Here is an 11,990-nt window from a genome sequence, read left to right on the forward strand (position 1 = left end):
GCAATGGCATTTTTATAATTATATTGAATTATTTGATACTTTTTACATCGGGTGACTGGCCACCCGGTGTAAAAAGTGTTTTTTAAATTCCTTCTCTCCTTCCTCTATTCAGTTCTCCTCCCTCTCGCGCCCTCCCCCTCGTCTCCACTCCCTCGATGGCACCCTTTTCCCTCATCCACCCAGCCCCCTCCCCCTCTCTCGGTCGCCCCCTCCCCTCGTCCCCTTGCCTGCCCCCTCCCCATCCCCCTCGTCCCATTGCCCCCTCCCCCAAACCCTCCCTCACCACCCCCTCCCCCTCTCCCTCCCTCTTGCCCCCCTCCTCAGTGTCTCTGCCCTACCACCACTCCTTCTCCCTTCCTTACTCTCTTAGTGTTGAGCCATTGCTGCAGTTGCCGCCACCCAGATATGTGTTGAATATGAATTTTTAAATTTTATAATGCTTGAATTTAGTTTTTAATGATATTAATTGTTGTTGGGAGTGCTATTAGTGGCTTCATAAGGCCTCAGGTTGTTACATGTGATCATTTATTTGGTTTAAAATTGTTAATTTTCTCTTGTAAATTTTTTTAGAAGTCTTGGGAGATCCAATTTTTAGGGGAGACTCTGCCAAAAATTTTTCAAATCTTAATTTAATTAGGAACTTAGTTTTTTGAAATAGTTTGAAGGTAATAACATTAGTTATATTCTTTAGGAGGTGACACATAGATCGTAGTTGGATGAATGTTAGACAAACGAGTGATGAGTATGATAATGGGGTTAAAGAATTTTTAGAATTTGCTAAGAAAAATACTGTTGACAATAGTAAAAGGTTCTATTGTCCTTGTGTTAATTGTTTGAATGAGAGGAGACTAGGTGTTGCCGAAATAAGAGAGCACTTAGTTTGTGATAGGATTTGCAAAAATTATATAATATGGATTTGGCATGGTGAATGATTGAAAAATTATAGTAACACATCTCAATGTGTGGGAGTTGATAATTTTGATGATGAAGTAGAAATGAATGAAGATCGGTTAGAGGACATGATCCATGATGTTGGGGAAGAGGCTTTTGAACGAGCACATATGTATGATAACTTGTGCACTGACACAGAGAAGCCTCTATACCCAGGGTGCACTGATTTTAGTTTGTTATATAGGGTGTTAAAACTAGTTACCTTAAAGGCAAGAGCTAGGTGGAGTGACCAAAGTTTCACATGGTTGTTAGAGTTACTTTAAATAATTTTTGAAAGGCAATGCACTACCAAATATTGTTATAATGCCAAGAAGATCTAGTGTCCAATGGGTATGAAGTATAAAAAAAATACACGCATGTCCTAATGATTGTGTGTTGTACAGAAAAGAGCTTGAAGTGGAGGAGAAGTGTCCGAAATGTGAGGTACCATGATACAAAGAGAAGGGGGCTCCTATAAAGGTCTTATGGTATCTTCCAGTTATACCAAGGTTCAAGCGTTTGTTGCAAATATTAATGATGTAAAGAACTCGATGTGGCATGCAAATGAGAGGATATCTGATGGAAAGCTTCGACATCCAGCTGATTCTCCTCAATGGAAGAAAATTGATCAATTGTTTCCCGAATTTGGCAATGAGTCAAGGAACTTGAGGCTTGGACTTTCTACCGATGGAATGAATCCTTATGGTAGTCTTAACAGTATACATAGCTCATGGCCTATTCTTTTGGTGATTTACAATCTATCACCTAGGTTGTGTATGAAAAGGATGTACATGATGCTATCCATGTTGATTTTGAGACCAAAACAACTGAGAAATGATATTGATATTTACCTAAGACCTTTGATTGAAGATTTGAAAGTATTGTGGGAGGTAGGTGTGGAAGTGTTTGATGCAAATCAGAAGGAGAATTTTAAATTACGTGCTATGATCTTTTGTACTATAAATGATTTTCCTACATATGGAAATTTTTCTGGTTATAGCATGAAAGGTCATAAAGCTTGTCTAATTTATGAAGAAAGTACAAACTACCATCAACTTCAACATGGAAGGAAGACAGTCTACCTTGACCATCGGAGGTTTCTTAAATGAGATCACCCATATCGTAGATTGAAGAAAGCTTTTCATGGTCACCAAGAACACAATGATGCTCTAGATGCTTTGACTGGGGATCAAGTATATGAATGTGTGAAAAACATTAATATTGTCTTCAGTAAGACTAAAAAGAATTCTGGTGTAAAAAGCATATGGAAAAAAAGATCTATCTTTTTTGACCTCCCATATTGGCACAATCTTAAGTAAGGCATTGTATTGATGTTATGCACGTGGAGAAAAACGTGTGTGATAGTATTATTGGAACACTTCTGAACATACCATGTAAGATTAAGGATGGTGTGAATACAAGATTGGATTTGAAAGAAATGGGAATACGGGAAGACTTACACCCAAGACCAGAAGGTAAACGAACTTATTATCCCCCAACCTCTCATACATTGTGCAAATATGAGAAAACAAGTTTTTGTGAGTATTTACATGGAATCAAATTTCCTGCGGGGTATTCTTCAAATATTATGAAGCTTGTATCTGTGAAAGAGTTGAAACTGGTAGGCTTAAAATCTCATGATTGCCATGTCTTAATACAATAGCTATTATCTTTGGCTATTCGAGGCATATTGAAAGAAGATTTAAGACTTACAATAACTAGACTTTGTTTCTTTTTCAATGCTATATACAGTAAAGTTATTGATCCCCATAAACTGGAAGAGTTAGAACAAGAAGCTTGTACTATCTTGTGCCAACTTGTGATGCACTTTCTTCTTATATTTTTTTTAACATTATAGTTCACTTAATAGTGCATCTAGTAAGGGAGGTAAAATTGTGTGGCGCTATTTATTTGCGATAGATGTACCCAGTTGAGAGATACATGAAAATACTAAAAGGGTATGTCAGAAATCCATTTCGACCTGAAGCATCGATAGTTGAGAAATATGTTGCTGAAGAAGCTATGGAGTTTTGTTCTGATTACTTGTCAAGTATAGAACCAATTGGAATTCCTAAATCTCGTTATGAGAAAAGGCAATATGGTTAAGGCACACGTGGAGTATCAGTAAAGAGCATGAATCATGATGAATTACAAGAAGTACATTTATATATCTTAAATAATATTGATGAAGTTAAAGATTACATATCTTCTCATAAAGAACTTTTAAAGGCAAAAAATTATCGAATAAGAATGACAAAACAAAAGTTGTTGAAAGAGCATAATAGGACTTTTATGAATTGGTTCAAGTAGAAAATTTTGAATGAAAGTGGTGTTTCTGAAACAATTAAATGGTTAGTTAGAGGTCCTAACTTTGATGTTATATGTTGGAGTGCCTATGATATTAATGGGTATTCCTTTTATATAAAGTCCTTAGATAAGAAGAGTACGGTGCAAAATAGTGGAGTTATGATAATGGCTGAAGCCGTACACTTCTCTAGTTCAAAAGATAAGAAACCTAAACTAATATCCAGAACTTACTTTGGGATTATTGAAGAGATTTAGGAGGTTGATTATACAAAATTTAGAATTCCTGTTTTTAAATGCAAGTGGGTCGACGTCAATAGTATTCGTGATGATAAGTTTAGATTTACAATGGTTGATCTTAAAAAGCTAACTTTTAGAGATGAGTCATTTATTATGGCAAACCAAGCTAAATAAGTTTTCCATGTCACGGATCCAACAAATAAAAATTGGTCAATAGCACTTAAAGGAAAAAAGATGATTGATAGTAATGACGATCATGAATCAAATTTTGATATCTATGAAACTCTTAACTTCTCAAATGGGCTACCAATTTTGGATGTGGTAAATGAAGTAGATGATGAACATGCCATAAGAAGTGATCACCATGAAGGGATATGGGAGAATATCCCTATATGAGTTTAGTTTTGAAATTAAAGTATGTTAATTTAGTTCAATTAAATTTATGTTATGAGATTGTTTTTCTTAATTATCTTATCTTTGATTATTTTTTAATTAATTTCATTTATTTGAATTAATAGGAATATGGAGAATCAAGGTGATGACACTCAGAGCCAGCTCACTACAAGCCAATCAATTAGTGACATTGGTCCTAGTAGGGAGCCGAATCAAGGCACCCCTAGTGATGAGCCGAGTCAGAGCCAGTCTGTGAGGAGGGGGAGACGTGGCACACGATTGAGAGATCTGACTTTAAGTAGGAGTACTGGGCGTAGGTTACCAATTCAATTTGACTAGAGATGGAATTCGATAGGGCCACATAAAGTCAAGTTTGTTAGTTTTCTTAGCCTTCTATCGCGTATCAAGCCTCCTATTGTGTTTGAGGATTGGCCTGATGTGCCAGAACGTGTGAAGGAATATATTTGGGAAAGTATTCAGGTAAATAATTAAAAATTAAAATTTTTTTATGGTTATATATTATTAGGCAATTATTGATTATTATCTTATGTCTTCATTGTAGCTCACATACGATATTCCATCTAATCAAGATTGTCAACACAAGTTGATTTCTTACTATAGAACACGTTGGAGAAATTTTAAGACTGATTTTGCTAGAAGATATATCTTTATCGAGGTGCCAGAGGGTCAGGCTCGTCCTAATCCTCTTGATACATACTAGTTCCTTGATGAAGATACTTGGGAAGGATTTGTCAAGATTCAAACTTTTGAAAAGGCTTTGGTTTGTTGATTTTTAATTTATTTAAGTTTTATTTAGATTTACTTCAATTATAAAATCTAAAATTCAATTTATTAACAGGAAAAATGAGCTAAAGGGTGAGAAATTGCTCGGCAGAATCAATGCCCCCACACCCTGTCTCGTGGAGGTTATGCTAGAGTTGATGATATACTGATGGCAGAGAAACAGAAGAAGAGAGAAGAAGAAACCAAGTCTAATCCTTCCATACTCCTTTCTCCACCATCACCTGTCTCTTGAGAGGAGAAATGGAGATATGGACATCAGTACAAGAATGGAGGCTATATAAGTGAGACAGCCTAGGAGATTACTGAGAGGATTGTAAGTAAAATTATTATTCCTTATCCTTTTAAATTTCTATATAATTGTATATATTATTAATTAATATTATTATTTTTATATTATAGGATGCTCTTAAAGAGCAACAAGCCCAAGGAAGCTTCATTTCAGAGGGCAGAAATGATATCTTAACAGTTGCTACAAGCAAGCCAGAGCATCCGAGTCGTGTGAGGGGCGTTGGATATGGTGTGGGCATTAAGGACTACTTTAGAGCACTTGCACTTCCCAATTCAAGAGGTGTAGTGACTAGAGAAGAGCTTGATACATTGATATCCACTATGAAGCAGCAGACTAAAGATGAGTTTGAAGCTTTATTTGCATATTGGCTTTTACAAATGAAAGAGCAAATGAAGGAGGAGATGATGAGCATGATGAGCTCACGACAGGAGACAACTGTTGAACCAGTTCATATGTCTCTTGCATTTCATAGTACAATAATGTTCTTGAGTGTGTGTCAGAGGGTCCTTCTGGTGACAACATTGGTGAACCATGTGAGATATTTCTAGAAGATCCTAATAAACGCTTGGTTGCTCTTGGTAGCATCTACAGCTTGGCGTCAACTATCCACCACAAGCAAATTCAAGATAATGAAGTAAGAGTGGTGGTTGCAGATTTAAAAGTGCCAGATGCTTTGGTTCCATTCCCTACTGATGAGGTGAAGACTGTGGTTGAAGTTGTTGGCAATTTTATCCTATGGCTCAAGAGACTTGTGAATCTAGTTCAAACTGTGGTACGTAATTTTATGAATTTTTATTATGTAGCAACTTCCTAATATATGTTTTTTATTAACTATTTCTTGCTTTTTTATTATGTAGAAGCTTTCCTCGTCGAATCCCCCAAAGCTTCCACAACCCTTGTTGACTCCACATTAGGGAATGATCTTAATGGCGTATGATTTATCATTCGAATTCAAGAGTTTAGAAATAGATCTGGAGGTTATGGGTAAGAAAGACATGATAATGACAATTGAATGAGAAGATTTGGTTCGACTTCTATCGAATAATCAGCTTACCAAACCACACATTGAACTATTTATGATATAAGTATATTTTTCTTTAATATAATTGCATTATTGTAAGTAAACTTAATCATCAAGTTTAGTAAACTAATATAATTGCATTGTTGTAGGTATCTTCATCATTTGTGCATTACATCAGGCAAAGGTGATAAGTTTGGATTCCTTTGCCCTCATCACATGACAGAGAAAGGTAATACTCCAGAGTTAAGGGCCGCGTTCCTCCAACAAAGAATATGTGAAGTCAAAAAGGACATTTTTATGGCTCCATATGTGCACTCGTAAGGATCAATTTATAATTAATAGTTTTTCAATATGGATTTACTTTAACTTGTATCATATTTAGCAGGGACCATTGGTAGTTATTTGTTCTTTCAATGAAAAGCAACACTGTCGTCTTGTTATGCTCCCTCCATTACAAACTTGGGAAAGAAATGAAGAAGACGATAGACTTGTAAGAATACTTTTACTAAACTATTTAATTTATTTTTTTTGAATATTTTTACTAACTTGGTAATCTTGATCATAGGGCAATGAGAATATATCAAAATATAATCTTACAAAAGCATGGATATGAGCTCAAGGATCCCACATCAATTGAGCCAAAGGTGATGCTATACTTTATTAATATGTTCAATTATTAAGATTTCTTACTAATTTTTTATGATTTGTTCTTATATAGAGTCATAGACAACCGGTGAGGACGAACTTGTGCGGTCTATATGTCATGAGACACATGCTCAATATTATCATGTTAGGCATAACTGAATTTACAAAAGAGGTAAATATATTTTAAAATTTTTATTTTATTATGTTATTTGAGATTGATTAATATGCCTATTTTATGAATCAAATTTTAATGTTCGATAATTCGGATGCATTTTCTGAAGCTGAAATTAAAGACATCCGCATACGTTGGGCAACCTATTTTGTGGAGAACTTGTGAGTTTTTTGCTACTTTTAGACATGTTTTAATTTTGATAGTTGACACAATTTAGACAATTATTAGTTTTTCTAATAGTTAAATAGTTTTGTATAGTTGATAAATACTTGATAAACAATTGTAAATGAATTAAGCTGTCTGATTTGGCAATTTTTATGCATAGAAATGGCAATTTTGACAATTTAGACAATTATTAGTTTTTTTAATAGTTAAATAGCTTTGTATAGTTGATAAATACTTGATAAACAATTATAAATTAATTGAGTTGTCTGATTTGGCAATTTTTATGCACAGAATGGGCAAAATTGATAAAATAAATATAGTATAAAAAAATAAAATACTTTGTACATCAGTTATTACCATAATTGTTGTAGAATATAATATTTTTTACATTGGTTATGGTCCCAACCGGTGTTAAAAGTGTACTTTTTACACCGGTTGGGCGGTGTTAAAAGTTAAAGTAAATTTTTTTTATTTTCTTGTATATAATTTTCAACATCGGCTTTGTAACCGATGTAAAAAATTTAATTGTTACATCGGATTTATAACCGATGTAAAAAGATAGACTTTCTACATCCCTTAGAACAACATCACATCTTTAGCCGCTGTAAAAAGTCATTTTTAATCGCTGTAAAAAGTTATTTTTGTACTAGTGACAAGACAATGAAAGCCCAAAAACGACACTGGTAGAGATGTGAAATACCATAAGATTTTTATGAAAAAGACATTAACTCAAAAACCAATTTGTACTGGAATGGGAGTATGGGTAGAATAAATAGTATCGGTAGAAGGCTAGATATACCAGTATTAATGCTCGCATAAAACATGAGGGATTAGTAATGGTAATGACAAAGAATTTAGAGGCACAAGGATAAAGTAAAAATAGAGGCATTTATATGTCGTCATTGTCTTCCTTCGAAACCAATCATTACATAATCTTTTATACCTGTATAGAGTTCTAATGCCCAAACGACTTTGAACAAATGAAGCTCGATACCTAGTGAAAGGCTTTCCCAAATGAATGGAATTAGGGAATATGCTGAGGTAAGCCTCAAAAGGAATTTTTGGTGAGTATCAAACACATCAACCAAAAAGTTTTGCGAAATAAAGGCTTAGAAAATTTTAAGGTTTCATATTGATACTGGTAGAGAAGAGTTAATACCGGTAGAACTTAGAAAAATTGTCAAAGATAAACGCTCATAGCTCATTTACACCTTAATTACCAATTCATTAAGCTTATTTAATCTTGTTAAACAATTTTTTTTAATTTGTTATCATCAAAACTAGGTCCAATAGTCTCCACCATCAAAATGTAACTACACTACAAATATAATCATGAAAAGTCTATTTTCCTTAAACCATAAATCTAATAATCATGTCACTACTTCTTTTAAAACATTCTACACTACCAAAAAAATATTAACTTTGCAATATCACCATGAGATCTTCTGTCATTGATTCTATCTGCAATGACAACAAAAATTACTATTAAAAATACACAATCGGCAACAATATATGTCATTGTGGAAAGGAAAAATTATCGCTACTAAAAGTTAAGAATCAATACAATATCCAAATTTTTAATTATAGAATTCAAGTATTATTAAAATATGATTAATTGAGTAAATTATGGTTTAGGGTAGCTAAATTTACATAATTTGAGATATAGAGCCACCTAGGATTATGATTTAATGAGATATAATATGAAATTGAGAAAAAAATATTCTAATCAAGGTAAGTTGGTTCTAATGATATTTTTGAAGCATCTAATTATTATTTTATAAAAAAACACAAAATTAAAGGTATAATGATATTAAAGTTGGTAATATGGTTAGAGCTAGCAGGCTCAACCCATCGACTCACGAAAAAAGTCAAGCTAAGCCAAAAAAATAGATTCATTTTTATGAGGGTCAGTCATTGGCCCGTCTCGCATAATTTGAACTAACAATGGGTTAATTCACGAGTTGACAAGTTAGCCCATTTATTTTAAATTGTATATGCCATTAAAAAATAGCTTATAACTAGATAATGTTAGTAATAAAAAAAATATAAATGTCATTAAAAAATGACATAAAGTGAATAAATCAATTGAATTGGATTAAAAGAAATTAACTTCAAAAATATAAAATCACAGTTGTAATTGTTTAGAAAAAGATGCAATCATTTTAAAATATAATTTCGTAAATTAACTCTGTGCTTTGGTAGCTCTGCCACTGTTCTGGCACAGTCTCTTACTGTGTACATTCTTTATGCTGTCCTAATTGTTCAAATGAAAGCTTATTTATCTTCTTTTTATATAAAATGAGAGTATCTCTTTTTGTTTTACTTTCTGACTTTTACATATTAATTATATTTTTATATGTAATCACGTGATGCTAATAATTAATGATAAAGCTTCTAATATTATCATAAATTTATAATTTTTCAAGAAAAAAATATTTATAAAAATTTTTTTATTGGGCTAACCCACCAACCTACTGTGGGTTAGTGAGTTGATAAAAATACAACCCACACAAGATGTGAATTATATTAACCCACCTTACCAAGCCTATAATTCACTGTTGGCCAACCTGCAACCATATTGCCAACTCTAAATAATATTTTATAGTAATTGGAAGTTATCATGAGATTATTTGACTAAAGATAATTTAATCATACAATTTAAATTTAATGGATATGAACTATATTAAAAAAAATTATTCTAGAAAGATTTATAAAAGAAGATTAGAGAATTTGTAACATCAAAATGCTATATTATAAAGATAGAGGAAATTATTGAAAAGAAGAATAAGTGAAGTGAAATACACTCTCTATTCAAAAATATAAGGCATTTTTAACCGAATCTTACCTCCTAATATAGTAGTTACCTACTTTTAAACTAACCATATCTTTTTATGTTTGCTCTATTAAATACCCTATAATAAATATAAAGTCAATCATTAATAGCGGTACTTTTAAAAAAAAAAAAATAATTACATCTCAAAAAATAAAAAATACCTTATATTTTAAACATTCAATTCCTCAAAAAATATCTTTTATTTTTAAACAAAAGGAGTAATAGAAAAGAAAACAAAAAACAGAGATAAGAGAAAAGTAAAGATGTATGGTGGATTTATGAATAATAGGCCCACGGTTGATTTCAATTCTTTTTTTGTTTCCAGCAATTTCAATTCTTATTTGAATGAGTTTTACACCCACACATATGAAATGATGTTATTGAATTATAGGAATGTGATTTAAATGGAGAAATTTATTTGTGGTAGTGAATTGGAATTTTTAATGAAAATAAATTTTAGAGAAAATTGAAGTTTTCTTGTGATGATTAGGAGTTTATTTAGGTTTAGGAAAATGTTTGTAAGGTATAGGGATAATGATTTGTGGCTTGAGGCATTCCCTAGATTTTTGGTAATTATTAAGTGTGAAATTAAGGCTTCCAAGATGTTCATTTTGTTAATGAGAGATTAACTGATTGTATTAGAAGTGAATTAACAATAGAGATGATTAAGTTTAAGATTTAAAGTGTATGAAAGGATGTTGGGTTAAAGAGATTGATTAACCTAACCTTGGAATTAGTGTCAAATCACAAGTATTAATCATATTTGGCATTATTATGTATGTAGATTATAATATTGATGATCATTGTGATGAAGAGCTATATACATGGGGAAATTTAATTGTTGGGAGCAAAGGTAACCTTTACTACTTTGTTATAGTGCGTGTTGTGTGATTAGTTGTGTGTATTTTATTTGAATTAAGTGTTGTTTAGAAAATGTATGTTTTAGAAATGTAAAATTATTATTTGAAAATAAATTGCTAGTGGGATGAAAAATATTGATATGTATAATTATGTTTAATATAAAATTTTCATGTTTAGAAGAATGCATCACTATCGAAATTAATTTTTGTTCGAAAATCATATATGCATGAATTGTTTTGTTGTGGGAGGTTATTTGGGAGACTTATTATTTGGAAATAAATATACCATGTGGTATGCCTTCATCTGATTCTTGAGTGGCATTTTGTTGCTTAAACTAGCTTACCTTTAGCTGGGTGAGTTAGACTCAAGCATGGACTTTAGTCCCAGAGAAAGGAGGAGATAAGGTGGTAGTATTGCATATTTTTGTTTGGTTATATTCAAAATTGTTTGGAATTTGTTCTGATTAAATTGGTTATTATTTTGCATATCCCACATAGTTGTCACATGATTAGTTACATGACATGCGCTATGACATATTAGTTTTGGTTAATGGGACTTTTGTGTCTTATTTTCTATTGTTAATATTTTTATAGGGGCGGGTCTAGCCAAAGAAGCACTAGAGGCTTTGATTTGGTGTAAGGATACCATTCTATCTTTGTTATGCCTCCATTTGTTAGTTGATGTATATTTGCCATCTTAGGGTTCATTGCGTTTAGTTAGAGCAAGTTGACTTTTGACTTTGGTGAGATTTATTTAAACTGTAGCCATGGGATTGGTGTTTGACACCCATGGCCTCATTTGGTTTGATTTAAAGTATTTAAATTATGCTTTGAAAATGAGATGTCATTTTATTAAATATATATATATATATATATAGTTGTGTTAGATGACTGTAATCTAATTGTGATTTTTATACTATACACGGTTGATGTTTTGATTGGCAAGCATTATTTGGAACAAATGTTATGTGGTCAAGTTGTTCACTCTAAGTTTTGCCTTTGGTTTTATGTTGTGGTGTTAAAATTTTGGAAACTAATGTTTAGACCCTAAATAGGTTTTATGAGCTAAAGCTTATAGTTGAAATCATTGTGTAACAAACCATAATCAACTTAGTCTAGCAATAGAACTTACCTAACCATATTTCATGCCAATAAATCAAGTTTTCTACCACATTATATAAACACATACAAATTGAGCATGCTTTTCAATACAATAACATCAACATCCATTTATAGCCAATCTAGGCCTACTACTTAGGATAATATTTCCACATAGTCAATAGAAATATAATTATAAAACAAGCCTTGTAATTAAGCATGTCATAATTTGTACA

This window comes from Prosopis cineraria, unplaced genomic scaffold (genome assembly GCF_029017545.1).
Source record: "Prosopis cineraria cultivar Desert tree isolate PC_DT_omini unplaced genomic scaffold, ASM2901754v1 PC1, whole genome shotgun sequence".
In the NCBI taxonomy this organism is placed as follows: domain Eukaryota; kingdom Viridiplantae; phylum Streptophyta; class Magnoliopsida; order Fabales; family Fabaceae; genus Prosopis; species Prosopis cineraria.